The sequence below is a fragment of the Aotus nancymaae genome, unplaced genomic scaffold, assembly GCF_030222135.1.
Source record: "Aotus nancymaae isolate 86718 unplaced genomic scaffold, 86718_ANA_hifiasm-v0.15.2.pri h1tg000006l, whole genome shotgun sequence".
Taxonomy (NCBI): Eukaryota; Metazoa; Chordata; class Mammalia; order Primates; family Aotidae; genus Aotus; species Aotus nancymaae.
In genome coordinates, this window is record NW_026988417.1 from 73,622,282 (window position 1) to 73,644,734 (window position 22,453).

General features: G+C 34.8%; 1 protein-coding gene across 2 annotated transcripts in view; it reads left to right on the forward strand.

The window, feature by feature from the left end:
* Positions 1-22,453, forward strand: part of CFAP299 (cilia and flagella associated protein 299) — a 622,065-nt gene that overhangs the window by 357,643 nt on the left and 241,969 nt on the right. The gene's annotated exons all lie outside the window — the stretch shown is intronic.

A 22,453-nucleotide genomic window follows, 5' to 3' on the forward strand; every position in this document is an offset into this window, starting at 1 on the left:
AAAATAAAATAATAAAATAACTTCAATGAAAGCACTGAATATTGTGCAGTTCTTGCTATTCAGAGCCCTCTGTAAAATATCATATTCTACTTTTCCAGCCCTTTCTCTCATTCTTCCCCTGAAAGTACACAAGTTTACCATCCAACATAAATATTTTCCTCCAAGTGTGTCATCCTTTTACATCATCCTGCCTTTGCTCTTCTATTTCTATGTCTTAGCTTATCTTCAGCTGACAATTTCCAGTCTACTTCTTATTCAGATTAAGAATAATTAAGAAACCAGTGTCTGGGGAAGGAAAGAAAGTAGAAAGTGTAGATTTTCCTTTTAAATATTTGTGAAAAGGAGGAGAAAGATGAGATGACATTGAGAAGCCTTGGGGATGATTTTCTTTATTTCATTCTTTTGTCTTTATGGATATGTAGAATCTTGCTTCAGACTGAGAAAAAGAAATTGATAGAAGAGAAAATTGTATGTGCTGTGAAAAAGAGGAGGTCTGATAGAAAAAACGTGGAGGAGACAGAAATACATGGAGTCAAGAGTAAGAATGGGTGTGTATTTAGATTACAGGTGGCATATGACAAGGCTGGAAAGAGCTGATGGAAAGTTATTCATATGCTGTGGAAAGTAAGAGTAATAAATATATAAATGAAGATAAAGATGGGGGAAAGTCAAAGAATTTGAGCAACTCATGTATGATGGCCTGCATCATCTCAGTAATATCAAATGCTGAAAATGAGAAATGCAGGGTTGGGGATGGTCACTGTAGAAGAGTGAAAAAGGTCTGGAGGAGCTATCACAGGAAATAAGATAGGTTGTCAGATGAATTTAAGGAATGCAGAGTTAAATTGAAGACCTACTTAAGATTAGATACATACAGAGATGATGCAAGTTGCATTTAAGAAATCTATTTTGTTCATACCTAAGAATACCATGTGATGTATTTTACAGTTACTTTATGGTTAAGTTCATAATAGATAGAGCAGATAATGGGCATAATTATATGTCAATGTTGTCACTGGCAAAAGAGCAAACATTCCTGAAATTTTCAGAAGCAACATTCTTTTCTTTGCATTTAATTATAATAAAAGGAATAAATATTGGTTGCCAAAACAATCTAATGTAATACCAGCTCTGACTATTCTAGATAGAACTATGTCTGCAAAGTAGCAAGCACTTTTGGAGGTTTCGGACAACTCTAATGTATTCTGTTTTATAAATGTTGATATATGTGATTTTTGTATTATGTAAGTTGTCAATTTAGAACTGGGCCTACAGTGTTAAATGATCATTCTTACCATTTTAGATGTGATGCTAGAAATTGAGAAAGGCTCAGCCACATTTTGTATGGAGAGGAGAGCATAGAGCTATTACCCTTAGGCCTTTACTATAGGCTAAAGTAGAAACTGCTGATAACAATAAAATCAGGAGTAGTGCAGGCATCGGGGAGACAAAAGTGCTAGCAGTTTTGCCTTGGAAAGAAGAGAGAAAAACACAACTTTCTATTTGCCTGTATCTCCAATTACGTTTAATAATATAATAGTAACTGCTGAAATAAATTCACACCCAATATTTCTAATTGCTTAAGCAACCAGAAGTTTATTGCTTACAAAATGCCCCTGAGTAATTCCAGATTATTTAAAGTGGGTGACACTCTGTTTCACTTAGTGATTCAGGGACCCAGGTTAACAGAATCTCTGACCTCTTTATCACATGGCTGCCTCGGTGGTATAGTAGTTTCCTTTCAATGAAAGAATAAAGAAGATCATGGATGTTGGTGGATAGATATGATTAAATATACATATGAGCTAGCCTAAAAATGTTGCACATTGCTTAAGCTAACATCCCATCATCCAAAACCCTGTCATGTGGCCAAATCTAATTTTAAGAGAAACTTTAATCTGGTCATGTGTCCAAGAAAAGAGGAAAAGGAGTTTGAACAATTCTGTTCCATTATCAGTAACATACTAACTGCTGAGTAGGACGTGTGAGAACAGAACTGGTCTATTGATCTAACAGGGAAAGCCATCTTCTATCTAACCCCAGTCTCCACCTAATGGTGGGGAACACCGGACTGGTTGCCTTCTAGTTAGTTATTGCTTGTATGCAATTTTTAAATTTAAAAATCAGCAAGCAACCTAATTATCTAACAATTGGAGACTGATGAATATAATTAGAATTTACTTACTCAATGCTATTACTATAAAAGACCTTTATGATGATAAGGAGGTGACATGGAACACAGTTGTGATTAATGCAGGACGTGAAGTTTTATCTCCACTATGACTGTTAACATTAAAAATAATGAGTGTATTTTAACTGGGGAGCATACGAATATTTATTTAATGTAGTGAAATTTTTTATTTTTTTGAATTATAAAAATTTCTGCTACTGCTGAAATATTGATTATGTAATAAATCTTGCAATTTTTTTTTTGATGGAGTCTCACTCTGTTGCCCAGGCTGGAGTGCAGCAGCGCAATATCGGTTCACTGCAACCTCCACCTCCTGGGTTCAAGCGATTCTCCTGCCTAAGCCTCTGTAGCTGGAACTACAGGCATGTGCCACCACACCTGGCTAATTTTTTATTTTTAGTAGAGATGGGGTTTCACCATGTTGGCCAGGCTGGTCTTCAACTCCTGACCTCAGGTGATCCTCCCATGTGCTGGGATTACAGGTGTGAGCCACAGTGCCCAGCCACATCTTCTTTAAATGAGTACATGCTTCTCAAATGTGTTGAAGTGTATATGTTAAGGTATGAATATGTATGTTATCATTAACTAGCTGCTATGGAATGCTCTAAATTCAGATTATACTTCCTTTATAATGCCAATTTGACTTGCAGTGTAGGCTCTTAGAAGCAAGTATACCTAGATGCACTCTAAAAACTTGACATCATTTTTGCCCTTTGTTAGTCTGTGGTCTCTGCTATGTATTAAGCAATGATAATTTTGCTTAATATTTTGCTAAATATTTTCTCATATTTGAGAGTTGGGTTTATGCAAACGTATCCTAAACATTGAAAGTTTTAATTAAAACAAATGAGGATGTTCCAGAACCCCTGTATTGTCTAAGTATTAAATTAAAAAAAAAAAAAAAGAACCACTTATATTAAATGTTGGCCTATTCAGCTAGAATAAACCTCAAAGTTTCAAAGAAATCAAAGGAAAGGATTTTGAGGGATAAAATGTGAATTTAACTCAGATTTAAAATAATTTTCCTCTTTTCTCCTGATACTTTCCCAACATACAAACATCTGATTATCATAGATATTGATATATGAAATTATAGTCAGAATAATTATAAGGTGAAAATTATTCAAATTTTATAGATACATTAAACTATTTCCCACTGAGAGACAAAAAGCTATATGTGTATGTGAGTGTATATGTATATATTTCTATATGTGTGATGTATGTTTTAGCATATATATACAACTGATTTTTCTAGTTTCCTTTTGTCTTAGTACCAATTTGTTAGTGTGATATTTATTGAGTTGGTTTATGCCAGTCGGTTTTGACATTTTGGTATGTGATTATGTGTATATATGGACTCCTCTGGTTTCATGCATGACCATGAAATATTGATTTGGTCATTTATAAAAACCTACCAAAGTATCTCTATCTTGAGACAATTGCTCTTGAACTTTGGTATACATAAGAATTAACTGGGTCATTTATTAAAAGTTTAGGTTCCTAATGAAATAAAATTGGAAGTAGGCATGAACATACATTTATAAATACCACCCACTCCCCACAAAGTGCTTGATTCATGGATCACACACCAGGGAACACTGCCTCAAGTTGCCAATAAAGGCTATGTAGGACTATTAGACTCTTGTATCCTCTTGCATCAAGGCTTAAGCAAAGTGCTTTTTCTGAAAATAAGATTTTGTGTCTTCCCAGATTTATGTTTAATTTCAAGTCTGTAGTAACACATGGGGACCCTGACCAATAACCTAGACTTCTTTTGCCTTCAAGTGTGAAATATCTAAGTTTTAGAACAGGGGCTGGAATACTATGACGGCCTGTGGACCAAATCTGTTCTGATACCTATTTTTGTAGGACTCATGAGCCAAGACTGTTTGAAATGGTTAAGAAATAGTCAAAAGAAGATGAATATTTTATGACACATGAAAATTATGTTCCAATTTCAGTGTCCATAAATAAAGTTGTATTAAAACACAGCCATGCTCATCTGTTTGTGTATCTATGGCTGTTTATGCACTATAATGGCAAAGTTAAGAAACCACCACAGAGACTGTGTCTGGTGCTTTCATTGCTTCTCAATACTGATAAGTGCAGTATCCATCAATTGACACATATAATTCCACAATGTTTAAAGTGCCATACATAGTCATAACACAACATAAGCAAAATATATTTATTATGCAGTGACATTATAGTCATGCTAAAGTAATACAGCATATGTCAACATGAAAATCACCACCTAAGCACTCATCACAGTGTTGCAACCTATAAGAAAGCAATAATCAGAAAGTATTTAAAATTTACAAGTGGTGTGTCTTATTATAGCAGAATTTCTTCACATGAGTCAAAAGTGAAATGAGGATGTAACCAAAGTTTCTGCATTACTCATTTGTTAGTCTAACAAGGAAAGACATTTGTCAATGTTGAGTTAATTGACTCATGGGTTTGATTGCAGCAGCTGAGGAAATTTGTTCAGAGAAAATAAATATGTTTAAGACTATTAGCCTTTTTGTGAAAAAAAAAAAAAAAAAAAAATGTTGTCCAAAGAATCAAGAATGTTGACAGCAACAGCAGTAGTCAATTGAAAAACAAGGCAAGTGCTATATAGTAGTTTCTGTGACTCTTGATAAGCCAATAAATGTTACCAATACTGCTCAGTTGTTTGAAGGGTCAATCTTGAGTATAAACTTATTGAAGCATTAGTACCTATAAATAGTCTACATGGAACAACTACAGGCAAGAAAGTTTTGAAGTTGAGGAAACAGTAATTCGGTACAACCCAAAGTGGAATCAGCCAAGGTGTTACAACGGATAGTGAAAACATGTATACAGCGGAGAGATAATTAGTTTTACAAATTTACAAAACTTATGAAAATAAAAGGTGTTTATTGTTTTTCACTAGGAATTTTGTAGAAAATAATTGAGTCTAATGGTCTAAAAGTGTCAATAGTAAACATTATTTATACTTATGCCTTAACCCTCCATAAATTTTTGTCAGAAATAGAATATCATGGGTTGCCCTATAATATAGTCATTCTATAGATTAGCAATGGTCAAGATTTATTATAATTTTTACACTCAGAGATGAGACTGAAATTTTTCTCAACAAGAAGAACAGCCCCCACCAATTTTAAAATACCAAATTATTTTAGAAATCAGCTTTGCTTCAGACTTGATAATGTGTCCTGATGGATTCAACATAAACTCACAAACAAAACAGTGCTTGTATATGAAATTTTTTACTGTAATAAATTCATGTTAACAACAATTTACAAAATTGTTTAAACCAAACACATTGATCTTTTATTGCTGTATAACAAATTACCATAAACATGGCAGCTTAAAATAATACTCATTTATTAGCTCACAGTTCCATATGCTGAAATAAAGTGTCAGCCAGGCTGAGTTCTCATATGGAGGGACTGGGGAAAACCCACCCCCAAGTTCATTCTTGTTGGCAGGATTCAATTCTTTTTAGTTGTAGGACAGAAAACCAAATTTCCTTGCTGGCTGTTAGCCAGAGGCCACTCTCAGCTTCTAAAACTTGTCCACATTTCTTCCACGGTCCTCTCCATCTTCAGGCCAACAGTGATACATCAAATCCTTCTCCTAAATAGCATCTCTGATTTTCACCATCTCTGACCTCCAGACCAAATTTAAAGGGCTCATGGGGCAAGATCTAATCATGGCATTAAAAGCTATCCTAGTTACAGTCTTAGGGACTATACAAAGTGTACATTCCGGGGGTGGAGATCTTGGGAGTCATTTTACAATTCTACCTATTACACACAAGTAAGTCAAGGTACTTCATATACTTTCTGTGCAGTAGAAGGTGAAATGAAAGACAAAATATTCATTTCCATTCACATTTGCCATGGCTATATTTTCCAAATTCAAACTTCAGATCCAGGTAGTGTTTTTCAAGCTTCGGTGCAAGTACAAAGGAAATTTCTATACTTAAAAATCCATTTACCTGTGCAATTGAGAAAGTCTTTCATAACCTTCAATTGGAAATAATTAGTCTGCAATGTAATGACAGGCTAAAAGGAAAATATCAAGAGAAGAATGTAATAGGATTCTATAAATGCCTTCCAAGCAAAAAAAAATGCTCAATTAAAATTGTATTCTTGTAAACTGATTTAAGTGTTTGACAATATCTGTGTGAAAAAATATTGTCAAATATGAGATATGTAAAAATCTCATTTCAGATCAGAATTAACAATGAAACATTATTTTGATGATAGATGACAATATATTTAAACCCTAATTAAGCAAAATATTATTTTGAAAAAAAGAATTACATTCTTGTTATTAGTAGACCTTTATTAGAAAAAAGTGAGCTCTATAATTATTATCATTTGAATTTCTTCAACATGGAATTTTTTTCTTCTCTTGTTAAATAATTACCTACATAATATCCATAATTTTACCTCTTAACCCAGTAAATGTAAAATATTTACTATTTGTCCCTTTACAAGAAAATTTTGCCATCCCCACCACACTCACTCACTCCTCGCTTTATGCAATTTTCTATGGAACCATGATAGTGATAGTCTATATATTTTAGTGCTTGTTTTAGTGTGATGTCATATATAGGACTGGCTACATAGCACCCTTACTAGGAATGAATGTCTATATGATTTTCCTGGCTTTGTCATTCTCTTTTAGCCATTGCTTGTTCTATATATCTTTAGCCCTTATGTTAGTTAAGTTCAGTTATAAATTTCATGCTCTTGAAATTTCAGCACACATAGAATTTTCTGGTAATTAATCTCAATTTTAAAAATATTAATTGGTAGTAGATTTAGAAGCTATGTAATTTTATGTGTATATATATATATACACATAATATATATATATACATAATATATATATAATATATATACACATAATATATATATATATATTATATATAGGCCAAAAGTGGGCCTGTAGAAGTGGAATAGGGAGTTTGTTGGTGAGAGTCCATCAATAAACTCTTTTTTTTCCCTATTTGCAAAATGCTAAGGTTGAAAATGAAACTGGTAGACTACATGTATCACAGTTCTGCATTATTATTAATATTAAACTCTCCTAAGAAAAATTTAACATCACAGTATCAAGGTATTCTTCAATAAAATAAACCAAAATAACTGTTGTCCATTCTTATTTTTGACCTCCATTTTGAGAACAGTATACATCATGATTTTCTCAGATGTTATTCACTCATAGTGTTTCAATTTACAAACACTGAAGACTCATGTCTACTCTTAAGGAATTTTGAACTCTCTCTGCAGTGTCATATTCCAAACTTATATGGACTGTCAAGCTTAACATGTCCAAACTGAACTAATTTCTTCATTATCTCTAAATAGCTAATAAAACCAAACAAATGACCATACCCTTCTCCATGAATTTCCTATTTAGGTATGCTTTCTTCATCTTTCCTACATACTCAATTCTCCATTTCTTTCCATTCTTTAATTAAATAAATATTTAGCACCTGTTATATGCCAGGCACTGTGTCAGTCACAGTGGGAAGGCAGAGGGTGAATGAGAAAGACTAAGTTCCTGCTCTGATGAGCTCACACTCTGGTTTGGAAGGCAAATAATAAAATTAAGTAAAATAAAAACAAATGCAAAATATTTGTAAGTTGTGGTTAATGCTATTCATTCATTCAAAATACTTATTGAATTCCTTTCCTGGAAAAGATACTGGACTAGATATTGTAGATATGACAGTGAACAAAATAGGCAAAAATATTTCTTTATGGAGCTTGCAATCTAGTGGGAAGAAACAAGCAAGGAATTGAAAAAGAGGATATGATCAGGGTCTCCATTATATCAAATGTATAGGGAATTCTTTCCTATGGTGAACACAGACACTGTGATCTAAATGATGAGAAAAGGTATTCATGCAATGAATGGAAGGATGAGTACTTCAATTAAGGGGAGCAATGTATACAAAGATTCTGAAGCAGGGCTGATTTCATTTACTGCAGTATTCCCAGCATATTTGTTACACTTGTTCAGTAAATATTAGTTAAATTTGTGACCTGTAGTATTGGGTATTAAAAAAAATGTTGCAAGATGAGGAGAGAAAGAAAGGCTATTCAGGGCATTGCACACTTCTAAAGGAAGTTAGATATACTCTAAGTGTAAATATAAGCCATTAAAGAGTTTTAAGTAAGGGATGATATCACAGATTTACGTTTGAGAAAGTCATTGACCATATCATTACCACCTACCACCAACCAAGATGGTCCATTTCTTCAACCAGTAGTTTAGCCAGACTATATTTTTCTTTACTCAGTAAACATTTAATGGCCCATCAGCATTCCATGACTGTACATACATGTTTATGTCCTCTCTACCTAAAAGATTCTTACATTTCCTTTCTCTCTGAAATCTTCCACCTATATCATTTAAGACTCACCTTTATTACCACCTATTCTATAAATCTTTCCCTGACTCCCCTAACAGATTTAGTTGCTCCTTCTACAGCAGTTTCCTGGTAGCTTCGTATTACTGTATTCCAGCCTATTCCAGATTACATGTTTGAATCTGTCTCCAGTGATTTGAACACAAACTTTCAAAATAAAGACTTTAAATCTTGGTTTAGGCTTGGGAGGAGGCAACTGTCCAGGAATTTATCCATTTCTTCCAGGTTTTCTAGTTTATGTGCATAGAGTTGTTTGTAATAATCTCTGATGATGGTTTGAATTTCTATGGAATCTGTGGTGATATCCCCTTTATCATTTTTTATTGCATCTATTTGGTTATTCTCTCTTTTCTTTTTTATTAATCTGGCTAGTGGTTTATTTTGTTGATCATTTCAAAAAACCAGCTCCTGGATTTATTGATTTTTTGAAGGGTTTTTCGTTTCTCTATCTCCTTCAATTCTGCTTTGATCTTAGTTATTTCTTAGTTATTCATGTTTATATATCCTACATCTTTCACTGTGCCTGGCACATACTAGGTATTCAGAAAATGTTGACTGAATAAAGAAAGAAAACTATGCAATATTTTATTCCCTGTATCCGCTTTAGTTGTTATTCCTGTTTAATAGAAACCATGATTTCCAGGAGACTGGTAGATTCACAAAAATTAATCACTTTCACTGTTAGAAGCAATATAGTTTGGATAAATATATTTGGCTAAAAAAGAAAAATAGCTTGAGTTTGGATTCTGATTACTAATTCCAATTAAGATTAACTTTAAAAAATATCCAGATAAGTCCTGCAGTTCTTCTGTAAATGAGGAGATGTTTCATAAAGGTCATTGTCTGATGGTGGTAAATATATAATCTATTTATTTTTAAATGAAAATTAGATAAATTGGTAATATTATTCAATTAAATTCCATATTAAACTGAGAGTTATGAGAATTAAGTTTATGTGAGCTTCTTTTGATATCCATGTTATTCACATGTCAATGTGGTCTCCATCTTTATTTTACTTTCTATTTTATTTACAGAGGTTTGTGGAAAACAGGTGGTATTTGGTTACATGAGTAAGTTTTTTACCGGTGATTTGCAAGATTGTGGTGCACTCATCACTTGAACAGTATACATTGTACACAATTCGTACTCTTTTATCTCTCCCATTCTTTCCCTCAAGTCTCCAAAGTTCATTGTATCATTCCTATGCTTTTTACATCCTCATAGCTTAGTTCCTACTAATGAGTGAGAACATAGGATGTTTGGTTTTCCATTCCTGAGTTACTCCACTTAGAATAGTGGTCTCCAATTTAATCCAAGTTTCCACAAATGCCATTATTTTGTTCCTTATGATAGCTGCATAGTAGTCTATGGTGTGTGTGTGTGTGTGTGTGTGTGTGTGTGTGTATCACAAATTCTTTATTTCTAAGACACTTGGCTATTTCTAGCACTTGATTTAGTGTCGTTGAAAAGTAGAAGGGACTCAACATATGTTAAATGGTTTCAGAAAAAGGCAAATGAATCTGCATAACTTCCCCAAGTATTTTCATGGCAAACTCATGCATTTTTCTTTTCACCTATTATCATATTTACTTTAAGTAACCTCAGCATTACACTAATGACAATCTTAATGTCATCCCACAATGTCTTGCTCTACTCAGCTCTTATAAGTTTCCCTGTCACACTGTGGCCGTTACCCACTTGCAAGGTTGTGCCATGTGTCATTCAGAACTCTTCACCTCCAGTATGATCAAATTTGTAAAAAAAAAAAAAAAACAAGCTTCTATATTTTCAACTTCCTCATACTGATAGTCATTAATTTTGATTGTTCTTGCCATAGGCAGCCTCCAGTTTTTTCTTCAAACTATATCATATCTTTAACCTCATTTGTATCTAACTTGTTTTCTTTTAGCCACAATGATTAGTCGGCCATTTTAGCAGTGTTCTCAACTAGCACACCAGGTGCCCTTCATCATGTATTTCTATCTTGATAGTCTTTATAATATCTTATAATTCAATTTCATCACTTTGACATTTAGATGGCCTCTACATTAGACCATGCCCTAATTATCATTGGCTTTGACTTTTAATATTGTTTATTTTTAGGGCATACACAAACTCATTTAGGGTACACACAAGGTAGCTCAATATCTCACCTTGCCAAGTATTTTGTTATTTCATAATGCTTCTTCTCATTCTTCTGGTCTCAGGCATAAAAAATCAATTTTAGTGTACCAAATGTTTCATTTAACTTTATTGAATTTATGTCTCTTATGTGGGCAATAATCCCATTATTTTCAACTTTGAATATTTTAAAACTTCAATAAGTGATTTATACATAGCTAAATTATAATTATCTGTGTAGCAAACACAAAGTTGGGGTAAATGCATATTCCATTGTAGTTCAGGAAAGTAGTCTTGCATATGTACCCATTTGTCACATCAACTCTAGCTGTGATGAATCAGATTAATTCTTTGGAGGCAGGAAAATTCAGGAATCTGATGAAGGACTTTCTGAAGGTGCAATCAACACAGATCAGGAACTTTGCATTCTCAACCATGAGGAACAATTAGTGCAAGCTTGACATTTAGTTCTAAATCAGAAAATCAGGAGCCAGTATCAATAGAAATCAGGAATCTAGCAACTTCACTAGAATATCCAGGCTGCATTAGTTCAACAGAAAGCTCAACTCTTGGCATGCTTTCAAGTTAAGTTACTTCATTTGTTTTAATTTTTATACTTTGACCAGTAGATGGATACATAATTATTTCCCTAATAGATTTCAATCAATTCTTTCTTTGGGGATGACTAGTAAAGGACTGATCAATCTATGCTTTACATTCTTAGATCTTTGTTTCTTTGCAGACCACCTAGATAAGAGTTTAACCCTAGTAAGAAACAGAGGCATCCCTTGTCCTTTTGCTCTTTATGTAAATACATTCCAGATTCATCCTGCTTTACTGAAAGTAAGTAAAACTGAGTCCAGCATTCCATGTGATGCCTGGCATTTTCTTTCTTTGCTTCTATGATTTCCAGTTAAATTAATCTCTTCAGATATAAATTCAATTGGAAAAGGATATTGGTTGGTATTTTTCTTAGAAGGTATGCTAAGATTATATTTTAAGTTAGTGTTAAAATATTTGTGAAAAATTACCTTTGATGTTAATATTTTTAACATACTGAAAGTGAGTACATATGCATCTGTTCAAACAGCTTTCAATGGAAAGAGTCACTTGGACAATTTTCAGAGTTGCCAAGTGACTATAAACTCTCTCTGCTTATGATCACTCACCCACAAAAACAATGCAAATAATAATGTAGATAAAGGCAAATAAAATTTAAAGCTGATGCATTATGAAAAAATGCCCTCAAATGTAAACTTTTAGTTACCAATAAGCAAAAGTACAACTCAAAATATTAAAATTGATGACTATAAGCATTGTTTACAAATGTAAAAAAGGACATATTTAAAGATTGATATAGGGAACCAGAGTATGTTTAGTTTGTCATCCAATCTGTATACTATCATATTAAAAACTGTAAAAGTTACACAAAATAAATGTCAGCTCAATTTTTACTATTACAAATACTGTGGTTATTAATACTTTAACTTTTCTCAATAGTTGGAAAAAGCATGCTAAATTAAAACAAGCCCAATAAATGTTAAAACTAAGACAAATATATTCCTATAGTGAAAACCCTTTTGCAATAAGGTATTAGTCAGTAGCTCAACTCATTTTTCTTTTCAGAGTTTAGCTGTTTTATTCATCCACGTGTTTTACATTTGTAAAGGATGTGGCTTCTTTGAAAGACATTTTGGCTTACATCCTTGCTGTTGTATGAGTAAATGAAAGCAAATCATGCTGTTGTAACGTATAAAGACAAAAAAAAATTTGCCAAGGTTGCAAACAAGTATAAGCCTGTAATACATATAAATAATCTGGATTAAATATCAGGGTTGTCAGAAGCACAGTTAAAAAGTGCTGCTCTCTGCTTGATATAAATCATTACTGCTATGTTTAAGAACCTTTATTGAGCACATTTCTTTCTAAGTTTGAACTGCTGTATCAACCTGAATGAACCAATGCTTCACCTACCCCCTAGGAGTTCAGATGCTGGACAATCTGATTCAGCAAAGGCTCACACTGTTCTGTCATCCATAAACTAGATAAAATGTAACACAAACACAGATCAGGCCCTTGAGGTCACTAGGCACAGTGTGAAACAGACTGGTTGCACAAGAAGTTTGTTTTGTTAAGTCAACACCTTGCACAGTATTCTTGATTTCACTGATGTTGGCTTCAATGTGCAAAAAGGGGACTTTACTTCAACATTGTGGGAGCACAAAGCATATCTTAGGAAAAAAGGTAGATGGTAAGGGTATTTCGGCCAATAAAAAAAAAGAACCTCTCATTTTCTTTAAAATTAACATAATACTTTTTAAAAAATAATACGAATTTCAAGAGATAGAAGAATGTAATAGCTAAGAGCATGGACTCTAGAGCCAGTTCTAAGTCTTAAAGCTGTGTGACCTTGGGCAAGCTGCTTATTATCTGTAGGCCTCAATTTATTCATCCATAAAGTGGGAATAATACTAGCAAATGCAGCCGAAAGAAAGTATGTAGAATTAGAAATTGAGGTTCAAAGGGGAAGAAAGTTCTGTAACCAGTTGTCTCCATACTTGAAAAATCAGAAATATGAACTAGGAGAGGATTTCTTCTAAGCCTTAATATTTAAAAACCCAGAGTGAAAGCAGGTAAACTCATTTGTTTTCTCATTGGCCAGGATGTCAGAGGATAATAGGATCAACTTGGTCCAAGGAAAGCAATATGCAGAAACCAGAAAAGAAAATTAGATTTCTTCCCTAAGAATTCCAGAAGGGATGCCAGAAAAAGACAAGTTTTTGATTGAAAGAAGAAAGCTGAAGTAAATACACTAAGAGATAGATTTGATGTCAGCTGTGCCATTAAATGGCTGGGTGATTAGAACAAGTAACAACAGTCTCTCTGAACATGGACTTTCTTAAAAAAAAAAGAAGTAAGTTGGACTATCAAGCATTACAGATTGATGGTCTGGGACAAATTCACATACCAGAAATGAGACTTTTTTTTTTTTTTTGGTTCACGATGTTTAAAATATTTTGAATCCAAAATCCTAAAGAGAGAGCATACATTTCCTGATTCCACCAGTGTTTCAACTGCTTCATCCCTTATTCCCCTTACTCACTCGCTTACTTCAGCCCTGACAGCATTTGAGCTTGAAATTTCTCTGCCTCGCATTCTACTAACATTTTTCACTCACTCTAAAATTCAATCAGACTGCACACATAATGATACAATGAACAGTAATACTGGCTAATCATTAGGATCCTTTTACATGCCCAGGACTTCACAAACAAATATCTAACCCTCAAAACAACTTTAAAGGGTAATATAAGGAACATGGCTGTGCTTTGGTCAAGAATAGGCCCAGGTAAACATCCAGAGTGACTCAGCAAGTTTAGAGCACAGGCATATAACTCCACTTGTTATCACAGCCATGTAGTCATAACATGGGAAGACTCATCATTTGACTCTAAGCCTCTATTGTCTGTAAAAGGTATAATTGCCCTGCTGACACTGTACAGGTGCACTTGTACCCAGAAAGAGAGAGAGAGAGAGAGAGAGCCATCTGCAAAGATGGAGAGCGGGGAGCCAGGGCATGCATGGCTCACCTCGTGCCCAGAGAGAGCAAGAGTTAAGGTGCTGACCCTGAAAGCAGGAGAGAGCTGGCTGTGCAGCTGTATGTGGGCGACACTGGACTAAACAGCCAGGGCAAACAGTGCGAGAAAGCTAGTGTGAGTGAGCTGCTGAGAGGAGCCGCAGAGCTGGAGCAGACAGCTGAGACAAGGCGGACAGTGAGAGAACTAGTGTTAAGTAAGCTGCTGATAAGAGCTGCTGCTGAATAAAATCATCTTTCACCTGCCTATAACCCCCCAAGTGTTCTTTCAGTTATCTGCTTATCCACACACTCCCCTCGGACCTCAGTATGGGCTGGAACCTGGCCCTAGGCATGACAGTTGGTGTAGTCATGGACCTGACAGGTAGATAACATTATATTTATTTTAGAGATAAGGAAACTGGGGCTAAGAAATGTTGAGTGACTTGTCTTAGGGCACATAGCTTGTGAATAGCAAGGCCAGGGTCCTAATTCCCACCTAATGGGAACCAAGGCTGACATTCTTTCCATTACACAGTGGGAGCCAACGCTGACATTCTTTCCATTACACCATGCTTTGTTATGCTGTCATTTACTATTGCTATTTAAAAAAATATTCAGTTATCTGAAAGAGGTTCTCATCCAGAGTACCATATTTTCTAATTATGCTGGAGAAATGAGTTGCTTCCATTCATCAAATGAGACAACTTCAAGATTAGGCCATCCAATAGGCTTAAGAGACACTTCGCCCAAACATTGGGGAATGCACGTTCTATGAATTGATTCTGCTCTTTTAAGACAGATCAAAATGTGCTCTTAGAGTTACCATCTCAGTGTTTAAAATTGCGTCCTTTGTTTGCATTTCTAAAATGGAGCCTCCTTCCTGGTTACTTCCTAATGATAGCTGCTAGGAGGAAATACTTACCTAGATCATGGTGTATTGCCAAGTGCACGTATCTCAAAAGTGTAACTAAGCTAAGCATCTGGTGGGTTTACACATGCTGAGGCCATGGTTGTGAGGTAAACTTCTTGAAGGTTAATAGTACAAGCCACTAACAACATGCCGCATTATGTATTTAAGGCATTTGGTTACTGACCAACAGCCATACTCTCCTCAGAACCATTCCTTCTCAGCATCTTCTCCTTAAGTACCATCTGAATTACAATTGGTTAGCGTACCGAGAAAAAGAAGTGTTACTATTAATATTACAAAGCCAGTATAGCTGGGATGAAGCAGATTAGTTTCATTTTACCTCAAGTATCAACAAAAACTTTAGATAAGTACTAATTCCAGCTCCAGGTTGTATGTGATAACATGAAGCATGACAAAGACTAACAATGGCAAATTTAATTTCTTAGCTACTAGCTTGAGCTTGTAGTGCTGGCTGAATGAAAAATCTTGTTTTGACTTGAGCGAATTAAATGTATAAGTCAACAATGGTGACTAATTGTATAATCCATAATTAAGAGTTTTTAATTATTTTCTTCACTAAGATGAGTAAACTCTTAGCTTTCAAATTCAACAACTCAGTATATTATAATGTGTCCAAAGCCTTTTAAAAAATCACATATAGAAATGAATTCATATGTTTCCCCCTTTCATAATAACTGGATTAATTCAACTAATCAGCGAATGGTGTGTTGACTTTTAGATTTCACAAAAATTGTACTGTAAGTTTCCATATTTATATATCTGAAGACTGTTTTTGATAATGCGACCAATATTTTGCTTCAAAGTTGCAAATGGAGACTTCCTTGTGTCTCTATTTCCTCATCTCTCTTAGTGGGTGCCCTATCAGAACCCTGTCAAAGGTTTCTTTTGTTCATTTATTTTTTGACAGCATGCAGTATATCAAGCAGTGTACTGGGTGCTGGGAACAGTGGTGAGCCAATCATTGAGTTAAGAGATCAAAAGGTAGTGTAAAAACTAACCATTCCAGGGTATGTAGGAGTTAACCTAATAGACTGGAGGTGAGAGGGCATTCTAACAGAGTAGAGAAACAGCAGCATGTAGGTGAGAATGGGCACAGTATGGAAAGCCTTTCAGGAGGTTGGTGTTAATGGAGCATAAACTAAAAAGAGGAAGGGGAAAGAGAAGAAGCTGGAGAGTTGGACAAAAGTTGGACTCTTTTAACTCAATTGAACCCCTGTAGAAGGCCATTGAAGAGTTGCAGTCCAGAAAATTGCACATCCAGCTGTGCAGCAGACTGCTGCCTACGGTTTTGAGAACTATCAAACTTTACAGTAAGAGGCCAGGCAATAGACAACGATGGTCTGAACTAAGCTGTTCTTATTCCATCATATTCCATAGAAAATAAATTGCTTTCTATAATGTGGGAGGCTACTAGAAGAATCCCACAAAGGCATCACCAATAGCCAACATAGTTATATCAGTGGCAACATCAGTAGCCACCAGAATTTATGGAGCATTTATTATACACCAGGCATTCTGCCAAGCACTTTACATGCTCCAATGCAACCCTTACTACAACATTGTGAGTTAGGTGCTTTCATTATCCCCATATTTAGAGAAAGTCACACAACTAAGCAGTGGGTGAGGTGAGACTCAAATCCAGATTTTCTTTAGAACTAGAGCCTTATTCACTCTGGTGTGCAACCAAGCTTATTTAATTTGTAACTTTAAATTCACTAAGGTAATAAAGTAATGGCCTTCAGAATAATAATTGAAAAAAGTCCCTCCTAAAAGAATGGAAGTAAATGGACTTTGTGGCTGCTTTTGCATTTGCTTCATAGAGATATCTAACTTCCTGTTTATTGTCATTTAAATGAGTCATTCAAATTCAAACTCCAGGAAGGAGACTGCAGATACCCAAGTAGACATATGCCACAGAGCAGACCCTATTAAACTTATGAGATAGTAGAATATATATATATATGTATCTTCAGCACTTCTTGCTTCTTTATCTTTATTCCTTATTGAATTTTATCCTTCTGCGTGAGTTATCTGTAATTTAATGTTGTCTCACTTCTTGAGGCAAGAGTTATTTGAGAAACTGATTTGAAAAGCAGTGGTTGTTAGTGACCCTATAGATACTCCTTCTAGAGGATATTTTTCTTTTTTTTTTTTTTTTTTTTGAGACGGAGTTTCGCTCTTGTTACCCAGGCTGGAGTGCAATGGCGCGATCTCGGCTCACCGCAACCTCCGCCTCCTGGGTTCAGGCAATTCTCCTGCCTCAGCCTCCTGAGTAGCTGGGATTACACGCACGTGCCACCATGCCCAGCTAATTTTTTGTATTTTTAGTAGAGACGGGGTTTCACCATGTTGACCAGGATGGTCTCGATCTCTTGACCTTGTGATCCACCCGCCTCAGCCTCCCAAAGTGCTAGAGGATATTTTTCTATGAAGTGTGGGCTATAGAGAGTACAGAGGAAAAGAGAGGAAAGCTTCCAGAATACCTGGGAAGGGCTGCTTTGTGAAAGGACTAACTCTAATTTTTCAACGGTCATCTGAGATGATGAATTTAAATATTTAAATCATACAGTAAATAGTCTTATTCAACTTCTGATTACACTCTGACTTGCATTGTGGTTAGATTGCCTGGAGAAAATGCTCTGGGTAAAGGATGAAGTACCCAAATACATAAGCGGTTACAGTTCTCAGTGCTAATCCTTAAAATATTGTCTGGTTTTATCCATTGTTTCTCCATGAACTTTGGTTAATGTGAGTCAATTTCTAAGACATAAATTAACTTCCAGAATGCCAACAAATCAAATTCCTAAGTCTGAAACTTTGAGGATAGACCTGGAGTCATGTTGAACCCATCAAGGAAAATGCTCTCCTTTAACATTGGCAGTAATTTAGTTTTTTAGTTTTCAGTATTTTTCATCATACCCTTAACTTGCTATATGGTCTTTCCCTTTGAAAACTACAAAAGTTGTTCGGAAAGCAAAATTGTAAGCATCCCCGAACTTAAAAAGGAGATAGAGTTTTGAGAAAGGAGAAAGCAGAATTTCCCATTACTTCCAGACCATACCATGTAGGAAAATTGAGCCAGTTTTGGAAATCTACTAATCATACTTTGAACATTGACTATTTTGTATGTTATTCCAGGAAAAAATATCAATTCTGACACATGACAATTTCTTATAATTGCAGTTAATCAAAGAGTTTATGTTAAAGCTGCCGAGAGTTCTTACTGCATTCCACAGGGCTGACTCTTGGCACGTTTAGGAGTACCGATAGTCTTACTAAAACCTCATAATTTTCCAGGTAGTTCCCTGTCTTACCCAATAAATCTTAGTTTCTCTTTTCAAAAGTTATTAGACTTCCTGGGCAGAGTACCAAGTTGGGCAGATGTTTTGAAGACGTTCTGATCAGTCCAAATTAGGAAATAGGTGTTTGAAGTTCACTATATAAACATAATGGTTCTGAAACTTGGCTATGTGATTTGGGTGGAACATAGTAAAGAAACACAAAGCATTTTGTTGCCTCCATATAAACCAACCTTGTTAAGTTTTAGAGAGGGAGAAAATGACAAGTTGGCTTACCTCAGATATGTTGATTTCCCTATGAATTCTGGCAATGCTTAGGTCTATTTGCTGCTGATAATAACAGATCAAGAAATACTTTCCACAAAAAAGGTTTGTTTAGTTTTGCTGCTGATAATAAGAGATCAAGCAATACTTTCCACAAAAAGGTTTGTTTTGTTTTGTGATGGCAGAGTTTTTTTTTCTTGTTTCTGATGTGGTAATAGCAAACCTTTTAATTTCCTGAGGTTGTCATAAATATTACACTTCTGAAAGACCAAAATGGGTCTACACTTTATGTTATCAAAGAAATATATTCAATTTCTCATCAATTTAGTTAACATTAGAGTATGTGCTTTTTAGAAATAAAAAATTTATTCAAAAACAAATAAAAACTGGTTTTAAATATTTGAAATGTACATTTTTCTTTTAAATGCATCTTCTTATAAATATTGACTATGTGAGTAAAGCACAAAGTCTTTGTAACAAACTGCTATTGGCCATTTGATGGAATTTGATAATTTTTAAGACAGTTTACATTTATTACCACCATTTTATCGATGGAAGTTTCCACTTAAGAGCTGCAATGCTGATAAATGAAGGGCAACATTCAAAAATCAATTGCAATATTGTTTTGATCAAACATTTTAATGGTATTTGCCCTCATTTTAATGACAACCATGGAAAAGCAAACTTTCAGTGTAAGCAATTGTTATTTTTCTGGGAATCCCATTTGATTTTCAAAATGCCTAAATCTGAAAATAATCCTTCAAACTTACTAGGATAATGCTGATAGAATTGAAAGAAATCAGGAGTAGTCACCTACAAGCTATAAACCCACAAATGCAAATAAAGAAGAAAACGAAGCTTGCTCACTAAAATAAGTACAGGGTAAGAAAATAGGGATAACTGTGTTAACAATCTTTTAAAAATGTTGAAGTATTTTATTATTGCAATGTGACTTCCATGTGGATATCTTGCTTGCTCTTCCCTTGAGCACATGAGAGAAACAAGGCACATAGTATTTTCACATTGCAGATGAGAAAAATGAGGTGTAGAAGACATACATAATCTATTGCCTGACAGCAAGTTAATGCCAATAAGGATAACACTGATGTATTCTGTATATATCCTAATATATTCTGTAAGATATATCCTAATATAGCCTATAAGACAGATCAATTTCGACTTCAGTTGAGTTCATTGATGACACATGATACACCCATGCAAAAACACACAATCATATTGTGTCTTGTCTCAAAATATTCACTCCCAACGTGCAAGCTTACGTCATATTTATATGCATCCTTGTTCTTCCATTAACAAGCTACATGATTTGGCTCTAGCTGTGGTATATTTTGTAGTCTACTTTATTTATAATGAAAATAAGCATCCTGCCCCATTAAAGTTTGTATCACTGAGTGAAATTACATGATAAAGCACCTAACTTTTATCATGTTACATAGGTACTTCTTTACAAACTAGCTAGTTAAATCTGAATATAGCTATGGATTAGGAAGCCCTAGCTCATTCTAAAGCAGTGTCAATTCAGAAGATTTCTGATGGTCTGTGGGGATTGTCAGGGATAGAAAGGTTGCCCTGGAATTGCAACCTATTCAAAATCTTTGAAGGAATATGTTTGCAAATTTTCTGGTGTCTACTTCAGACACAAGTTCTAGAACTGTTTCTGGCCTTAAATTTAAATCTGCACAACTATTTGAGAAATTTGTTCATTTACCCACTCATTTATTTAATATTTATTGAATAACCAATGTTGCATAAAACAATTGCTCAGGGCTGAGGCTACATCAGTGAACGTGACAGATATGTTTTTTCTTGTTTATGAAGGTTTCAGTATGTCAGGAAGAAATAACCACAAAATAACTATGAAAAAAATGTGATGAATTCTACGATAGGGTAAACTGAGGTGGTGGCATAGGACCCCTTAGAGGAGTATCTGACCTACCCTAAAAGGGATGGTCTGTTTAAGGCATGTTTAAGCAGAAAACTGAAGGATGAGTTGAGTTTGGCTGTTTTTTAATAAGAGAAGAGAACCAGAACGTCTGGCAATGATTTTCTCTTGTATAGTTCTAGCTTCTCTCATGACATTTGAGATATACAAAATCATATTTGAATGCTTTGTTGTGACCGCTGTTGCTGGAAATAAACTCAGGTCAGCAGAAATCACATATGACTACTAGTTTTCTTTCCAATTACTGGTAGAAAAAATATCTAACGTCCTGCATTTCCCCCCAAATGTATGCTAGACATATCTTTAAGTTATTTATGTCTTAGGATGATTCTTTCAAAAAATTACAATGTCTCTTTATATGAGAATGAAGTAATAATTATGAAAACAAGAATGACTTCATATTCAGTACCTGCTCTGTGTCAAGAATGTTTTACATTCATTAATTCTAATTTTATCAACAGCCAACAAGGTTGACATTTTTATCACCATTTTGTACAAGTAAAAAATGCAGGAAAATTAGTCTAATTGTCATGTTATCCTCTTAGTTGTAAAGTTACACTTTTATAAAATATTAAATGTGCAGATGTGTGCTAGTTGAAACATTTAATTTCCTATTTCACGAAGACCTTTTCATTTTTAGTCACTATAATTTTATAACCATTTTTTAGTTTTACAATTATAATGTATATTAACCTTTTGGTATCTATTATTTTTCTCTTGCTTCTCCTATGGTTTTATAATTAGTAATAGTAATGTCCTACTAGCTGTTTTAAGCCAGAATCTTTATGGCTCAGATAAAGGTAAGAAAGAACAGGGAAAGATGAAGATGATACACATTCTTGTTATTAGGGATCATCGGTATAGTTTTTCTGAGTAGGCTCTATAGGAATTTCGAGTAATACAGCATGGCAATAGTGAGTATTTGGAACACTGTTCTTGAAAAATGGAAACAAAATCATGGGACATTCTAGCAAAACTCAGGGAAGGAAAAGCATGGGAGAGTACCATGTTCCTTCTGAGTCAAGGATCAGGCCTTCAACCTGGCATCTTTGGTATCCAATTATATTAAATATATTTTTGGTGAATTGAAGCTTCTACAGATGTAGGGGAAAGGATTTCTCTGATGAGCAATTTGCTTATCACTATTATTTTCACCAATGCAAATGTGGGAATTGTGCCTCTGTATAGTATTTTGGAACAATTGTGAAGAGTAGATAATTTTTTTTATTGCATTTTAGGTTTTGGGGTACATGTGAAGAACATGCAAGATTGTTGCATAGGTGCATATGTGGCAGTGTGATTTGCTGCCTTCCTCCCCTTCACCTATATGTGGCATTTCTCCCCATGCTATCTCTCCCCAACTCCCCACCCCCCACTGTCCCTCCCCTATTCCCCCCAACAGACCCCAGTGTGTAGTGCTCCCCTCCCTGTGTCCATGTGTTCTCATTGTTCAACACCCGCCTATGAGTGAGAACATGCGATGTTTGATTTTGTGTTCTTGTGACAGTTTGCTGAGAATGATGGTTTCCAGGTTCATCCATGTCCCTACAAAGGACACGAACTCATCATTTTTGATGGCTGCATAATATTCCATGGTGTGTATGTGCCACATTTTCCCTGTCCAGTCTATCATTGATGGGCATTTGGGTTGGTTACAGGTCTTTGCTATTG